Raw genomic sequence first — 8,238 nt, forward strand, 5'->3', positions numbered from 1 at the left:
AAAAACATATAATTTGTTGTTAAATTCAGTATATTTTCCTTATATGAAAAAGTTCATCATCGAGCGATGCAAAAGCTGCCAGGTGTGCCAACGTTTCAAAAAGGTACCGGGTTCGCCTCCAGGTGTTTTACAAACTATGCCTAGCGTGCCTCCTTTCTTTCGTATTGGTATTGATGTAGCTGGGAGGTATTCTGATGCCAATATTCTGCGGCACAAATATTTATCAATCGCAATAGACTACAATACTCGTTATGTAGTAACGGCTACGTTGGGTGAACAGACAGCCGCTGCTTTGGCAGATTTTTTGTACAATCATGTAATTTTACGCTTTGGTCTGTTCAAAGAAGTTATTTTAGATAGATCTACGACGTTTACTAGTTCTTTGTTTCAAGAACTATGTAATATTTTAGATATTAGAATGAACTTTGTTAGTCCTTACTTTCACCAGACCAATGGTCTTGTTGAGACTTCTGTCCGCCATATTGAAGCACTATTGAAAAGGAAAGTGGATCCTAACAATCATGGTAGTTGGGTGGATCACGTGCCAGCCGTCACTTTTGCCCGTAATATCACTGTGAACCATTCCACGTCATTTAGCCCATTTAAACTGTTACACGGAGTGGATCCTTATTTAGAACACCAGGCTATCATTAATGGACCGTGTGTACACAGTGTGAATCAAGAGCGTCTAGCCACTCTTGTTGATATTAGAGAACAGGCTCAGGATAAACTTTTTAATCGATTTCGTACTTCAGAGAGATCTTACAATAAACATCATAGATCCGTACAGTTCACGGAAGGACAGCGTGTATGGATCTTTGACCCTTCAAGACGGAGAGGTAATGCCAAAGCATTTTCAGGATTATTTTTTGGACCTGCTGTTATAGTACGAAAAGATTATGAAAATGCTTATTTTGTGAAGTACAAAACTTGAAAGGGAAGAGAAAAAATTGAGTCGATTGCCATTACTAGACTTAAACCGTATTACCCGGATGTAACCCCAGAACCGATGACAGGCGAGGAAGAAGAAGAAGAAATACGTGACATGCAAGTGATTAATGTTGCCAAAGATTGTTCTCAACATAATATAGAGTTTAACCAGCTAACATTCACCACTGCACTCAGTGATCCCGTGGAAATTCAGCGAGTTGTGGGTGTGTTGGAGCTTCCAACTTTAATGGATTTGTCTCAGAAATTCGCATACAAGAAGCCATTATATAGTTATAATGAGGACATTAACAGAAAAGTGAGTGTATATTATGGTAATATTGCGGATCTGAAGTGTGACATCGTGGTTAATGCAGCGAATGAGACCCTTACTCCCTTGTCTGGAGTCGACGGAGCAATTCACAGAGGGGCAGGGAAGGAACTAGTTGAAGTTTGTAAAAAGCTAGGTTCGTTAAAACCTGGTGAAGCTAAGATCTCTTCGGCTTTTAATTTACCAGCGGAATATGTGTTATTCACTTGCGCGCCTAGAGATAATAATAAAAGAATTTTACGACAATGTTACACGAATTGTCTACAACGCGCTTTGGAGAATAATTGTCGGACGATAGCGTTCCCTAATTTGGGAACTGGGAAATTCAATTTTGATAAGTTTCAGGCAATGAAGATTGCTTTATCCACGATTCGAAATGTTCTGGAAGCTAATTTGCAAGATTTCGATCGTATTGTGCTATGTATTTTTGATAAAGAGAACCGGAAATTATATGAAAATAATATGTTTGCTAATTTCCCAGTGCGGATTTAAAAAAAAAGACAGTGGTTAGTAGCGCATATATGAAGGTTAGTAGAGTTCTTACAGCTATTCTTACCTACATGTATTACTAATGACTTAAAAAAAAATTTTCACTAATGTTTCACATATTAGTGTATCACGCACGCACAGCACTGTATCAGGCACACACACTCACTGATCACTAGTCTTCGGTTATATAGATCCTGGACGAGGAATTCTCCTTTCACTTACCTGCAAAGGAAAAGAGAAACTTAACTTGGATATTCATTATACTTTGATTTGACGTTAGTTTATTTTCTATTCTGATCATAAGCTTTAAAAAAAATTACCAATTATGACATTTTTATACTAGCTGGTCTAGTACTTATTTTATTTATTTATTTATTTATTTATTTATTTTGCAATTTTCATTATGACTACTTTACTCGAGTATAATTGCGTAGATCATGATCTATATATATTACATGTTTACCTAATTGTGTATTTTACCCTGGTCTGTGACGTTTGAATTTCACCGAATTAAGACTTTAAAACTGCAGTTTTCCTATTTTTGACATTAGTTTTCTCTATTTTGACATTAATTTCCTGATTATGACGAATAATATTATTTTTTTTTATCCTAATTTAGTTAATATGCGCATTTTATGATATAAGTTTTGCTTAGTTGTGTTATTAATTATAATATATACCTGTTTGACTATCGATTTTAGTGTTATTTTTATTACAATTATGTCTTTATGACTGCTACGTTATGGGTTTTAACACTAGAACGCCCGGAAATTCGTTTCACCTAGATCGCCCGTAGGGATCAAGTTGATCCCTAGCTTCTTTTTGCACATACTTACCTTTCTAACAAACACTACTCGAGTTTTTTTCTTTTTCTTCACTGTGTAGAAAAACAAAACCATGTTCCAATAAAGTTTTATTAGGAAGTTATATATATATATATATATATATATATATATATATATATATATATATGTGTGTGTGTGTGTGTGTGTGTGTGTGTGTTGCGTGTGTGTGTGTGTGTGTATAATCTGAACATATATTTTTGGTGTACAAACATTTTTTGGTGTGTTTACCACATAAGTACATAGTAGTCATTACTTACATCTTAATACAAAATTTGTTTCCGAAGCCCTGTAACTACTTCTGTTTATAGTTGTGCTTACAGCTTTCCTCATCTTTGTTCACGAATATGATACTCAATACTGCCAAGGTATCACCGTGATTACACACATTTTCTACATTTATAAATTACTTTACGAACACATTTTCCACAAACTGCCTTTTTGCGCAAGTGCTACAGTTTGCAGACGTCTTGTGTCTCTTGCAGTTTACTGGTAGTCTCTGGCAATTACGTCGTTTACGCGGATTTCTGAATTTAAATCTATGTCGTCTTCTGTTCTTGTGGCTTCACTTGAATCCTCAGACCGAAGGTGCAGTTATTCTGTCCGGAATTCTTCTGCTATCCTTGAATACATTCCTTCCGTGATATCTTCATTCCAGTGACTGCTCTGTATATTACAACTGCATTAATTACTGCAAGATCAAGTATATTATAAAAAGTATGAATTGGCCATCTTCTTGATGACGCTTTCACTGTAAATTGCTTGGCCATTTTGTCTACAATGTCAACCCCGTATTTCGTTCCATTATAATAAGCAATGGTTTCAGGAACTTTCTTATTATTGTCAATTATGACCACGGTATCATGAAGACAGCTCAATACCAAAACATTCTTACTTTTCTTACCTTGATAAACGGTCATTGTTACGTCCTTGCTTTTGAGAATCCTTGTGGAGTTCAAAGGTGCTTTCTCTGATTTAATTTCTGTCGGTATTTCTCTTCTACTTTTATTCACTGTCCCAACAATGGTAGATGATTTTGCTTTCAGATTTTCAGCTTTAGTGACGTAAAATGGTTGTCTGTAGTAAGATTTCGACCTTTGAAAGAAAATGGTTCCATAAGACGCATGACAACGTACTCCGGAACTCTTTGATTTGCAGGGCGTTCTTCCTCCTTACCAACGCAAAGGAAGCCGTTTTAAATATATTTCGCATCTATATCTACAGCCAGCCAGAATTTTTGCCCGTCTTATCTGGCGAATCAATTTGTCAGCGTTAATATCAAATCTTAGGAACCTCATTATTTCGCAAAATCGATTACTGCTCATAGTCTCGGGACAAAATGGCAATCATCAAGACTTCGACCACATTGCATGAACCTCAACATTTTTACTGCCACTAACGCCACGAGCATACAGAATCGCTATGAAAGCTTCGAGTTCCGATAAACTTAGTGGCCAGGTATTGTTCTTCAGCACATAACGCTTCTGTTTCGGTAGTTTTTTTTTGTGTGGGTAAGTATGCGTTTTTCTATGAATTAGCGTCATGCACTTGACGCAGATTCACTACTTACATTTCTTCTGGCATGCGGTGTTGGCCCTGGAATTTCACATAGAATGTTATAAAGACATTTCCGACCCTCGTTTCTAACATTAGCAGGTATTTCCTCCCATGCAGTATTGTTTGGAGCTGTATACTGTTTCGCCGCCGCACTGATGCCTTTACCTGAACATCCACACATGTGTCCATCTTCTTCTGATCTTACCTCCTTATGTACTGGAATGCCTGAAAAAAAGGAAGAGAGAAAAATTCAGTGCGACTGCTTTCGTATTTTTCAAATAGATAATGTAGTTAAATTTATTACATGATTTTTGTGAAATAAAATATTCATGCAAAGTACGTGATTGATCCATAAAATGTTACTTCACAAGGGACCAAATATTTCAATCACAACGAATATTTCATCACATTTCTTCAATAGTTGTCTCAAATTATTGGATTTTCTTATTGACTTTTAGATAATATAAACACATGTTGATTGAAACAGACTGAGATAAAATGTACTCACCTTCGGTAGTTTCATTTTCATCTGCAAGACTAACGTCTTCAGAAGATTTCTCACTACATTATGTATCCATTACAAATTGTCTTCTGAGTTCGATGACATTTCACCGCATCAGATTTGTCTTCGGATATTCTTTGAAGCTCTTCAAGAACTTCATGAGGATTTAATAGTTTACTTTGTGCCATTTTCGTTAATTCTTCTTCACCATAAAAATACTTATTCATAGATTTTATTTGTCACACCTTCGAACAAAGTGTCAACTGCTGCCAAACACGATGCCACGTCACTACCACGTAATGACAAATGACGGTATGACGGCACTTTTTATCTCAATAGTACCCAACAAATGTCCTTGTACCGGAAAGGAAGATTGCGTAACGTTTGGTTTGACAAATTAAATCATTTTAACTGAAAGCTGCTCAGGGAAAAGCAAAATAATAGTTGATACGAGAAAGTATAATAACATTTTCAACTGCAGGATCAATTTGACCCCCTGGGCGTTTAAGGTAAATCGATCGATATCAGATTATTGAATTGCACAACCACAATATCATTTTTTCCTCTATGCCAGATCAACAATTTAGGAAAAGTCAGGTAATGCCACCTTCCAATTCCTTAAAATATGGTAGATATGAAAAAATGACTTTCGCAAAAGGATCAAATTGATCCCATTGGGCGTTCTAGTGTTAAGTAATTTCAACATTTTATGAGAAGTATAGCAGTTTAATTTAATGGTACTAAGCTGAGTTATTTTGTTTGAATGCATCTATTTGCTTTATTATTTAATGAATCAAGTTACACTATGGTAGTTAAGATACATATATATATGCATTGCATACGTTAACGCATTTGAATTTTATTTGAGTTTTGTTCTGAGTTTTATTTATTTATTTTGGGTGTTATATGTGTGTTCGTCTGTATTTTTTACAGATGATCCTGGTTTTATCCATTGCCTTTGGTACTTCTGCCAATTTTGATGTGTCGATTTCAAGTGGATTTTTTTTTAATGAGTTACATGGCCACATATTATACCAATATGCTATTCCCATCATGTTTAACGTAAGTTTCACTTTTCCGCAATCCCTGCCTGCGTCTTCTTTATTTAAATCATTACACTGTGCCGATAATTCTTCGTATTCTATTCAGACATGCTCTTTAGCTCATAGTCTTGACGCATTACATTCACATATAGCGAGTAATTTTTTGAAAATTAATGAACCTTATAGATACCGAGAACATTCGCGTTCTAAGAGAGGTATTGCTATTTTAGGGAATCTTTTTTCATTTTGCTGTAACGTGGCTACCCAAGGACAGTTATCGTCTTTTCAGAAGAAACAAGATAAATTAGAATCTACAGTTATCGAACTGAGACAGCAGTTATTGAGGAATTCTGTGTATATTCAGAATGCGTCTGTTGAATTAACTAATTTCCAGGCGAAATTGGGTAAAAATTTTCAAAAGATGGAAGTTTTTTCTAAAACATTGTTGGATCAATCGAAGTTTTTGGCCAGGACCTTAGAAAATTTATCAAATAAGGACCAATTGGAAGTTTTTGCGATTTTGGGTGAATTATATCAGTTATCGATGCACATTTTGAAAGTATTAGAATTTCAGCGTTATCAAACGTCCATTCAAAGCTGTCGTGCAGGGAAGTTAGATCCCGTATTGGTGCCTTATGAAGTTTTGCAAGCTCAGCTTCACATTTTACAGGAATCTATAACTAAACAACGTATGATTTTGGCTATTCCTGCTGAAGATATTGATATATATTATACTTTGAAATTACTTTCGTGCACTATTACTGATAATTACATTTTTGTGCATTTTAAAGTGCCACTTAGAGAACAAGATATGCAATTTAAATTATTTTCAGTTAAGGCCATTCCATTTGGTTATCATAACCAAACATGTTCAATTAGTATTTAACCCAGTTATGTTATCTTTCAGGGTCATATTTTAGCCCTACCAATTACTGGATCAGACCTTTTGTCATGTAATTTGCAAGTTTCACCCTTATGTAAAATCCCATCGCATGTTTCTGTGTCCTCTCATTTAGCGCAATGTTTATAAACTGTCCATGATATAATTTCATCGTGCTCTTATATTTGTCATGACAATTCTCAAAGCCAATTACTGGAATTACAACCACATACTTATGTGTTGACTCATCCGCCTGCTACGGTTCAATTAGTGACTGGTACTAACACTAAACTCATAGACATTACAGATAAAGCTAAGTATGGTTCGATTATGATTAAACTGCCTTGTGGTACGACATTAAGAGTTAATAGCCATTTATTTGCGAAAGCCGTCTTTCCTTGTTTTCAAACGGAATTAGTTACGCCTACTGTAGTGCATTTATTTCCGGCTTTCTTGTCTGCCAATAGTTTTGTTCACCTTAATCAGAAATTTAAAACTCATGAAGTTTTCAATTCCTCAAATTTATTAAATCTCAATTGGCACTATTCTGTACCTCATCTAAATCTTTCTAGCTATTCTGTCGCTACTGTGGTTCCCTATACTCCAATTTATTATAGAGACAATTTTATTCCTATTTTTCTCGTGATTTGGAATATTATTTTGACATTAGCCATAGGTTACTTATTATATAAACAAGGGTTTTTCTTGTGTACTCTCTGTGTGAAAGGCGCTAGAGCAGAATCTATGTCTTTGGATCAGGATGTATTGTGGATCATTGTTCATATTGTGGAAAATTTATTACTGTTGTTAGCAGTTTTTCTGTTATTTAAAATTTATAAGCGACGCCCCATGTTACGTCGAAATCCTAAAGTTTTTAGAAGTGCTAGCCTGCCTCCACCCCCTCCACCAACTACTAGTGATAATAATAGAACTAACGTTCATCCTTCGCCTTCAGTCTCTTATTTACATGACTATATAACATATTATTGATATTTATTGGAATTTATTGCAACTTGGGATTAGGTATTATTATTATTAGAGATATTTATAGGCGTTGATATAATAACTTTGTATTAACATTGTACAGTTGTATTGCTTACTTATATATATATATATTGTTTTTAAGAATTCGTAGTGGCATATGATGCATTAGTATTTTGATTATATTATGTGAAGGATATTGAGATTATAGTTACCTTGTGGAAATCCTTGGATGCATTGAAGCCTACGTCCCATTACTGAATTCAAGTAGTATTTCTGGAAAAAGAAGAAAAATGTAGAAGTGGAGTAGTTTCATCTTTATTGTATATGCATATTTTGTATAGACTTTGATTTTAATGAGATTAGAAGAAACAAAGATATTTATTAAGAATAATACTACATAATTTGTATGCTATGACAGATCGTATTTTATTTACATTATAGACTGTGATTTTATTAGTGTTTAAACTTCTACCTCTGACTACGAAAATACTTGTCACTTCCAATGCTTCGTCTGGACTTATTTTGCCTCTCTGATATGGATTACAATAGAGAAATCTACGCCTCAGCCTTGCTATTGGACATGGAAGTTTCTCGCCTAGTAGATTTGACTTATTGTGATCTTCGATCCTGCCGACTGGTTGTTGTTACGTCGCCCCGAGCAGTATTTTTTACGTCGCCCCGTC

General features: G+C 35.0%; 1 pseudogene; it reads left to right on the top strand.

The window, feature by feature from the left end:
- The first annotated feature begins 1,009 nt into the window (after positions 1–1,009).
- LOC145682337 (macro domain-containing protein CT2219 pseudogene) lies at positions 1,010–1,750 on the top strand (annotated as a pseudogene).
- Positions 1,751–8,238: the final 6,488 nt, after the last annotated feature.

Source organism: Thermobia domestica, chromosome 3 (genome assembly GCF_964235325.1).
Source record: "Thermobia domestica chromosome 3, izTheDome1.hap1.1, whole genome shotgun sequence".
NCBI lineage: Eukaryota > Metazoa > Arthropoda > Insecta > Zygentoma > Lepismatidae > Thermobia > Thermobia domestica.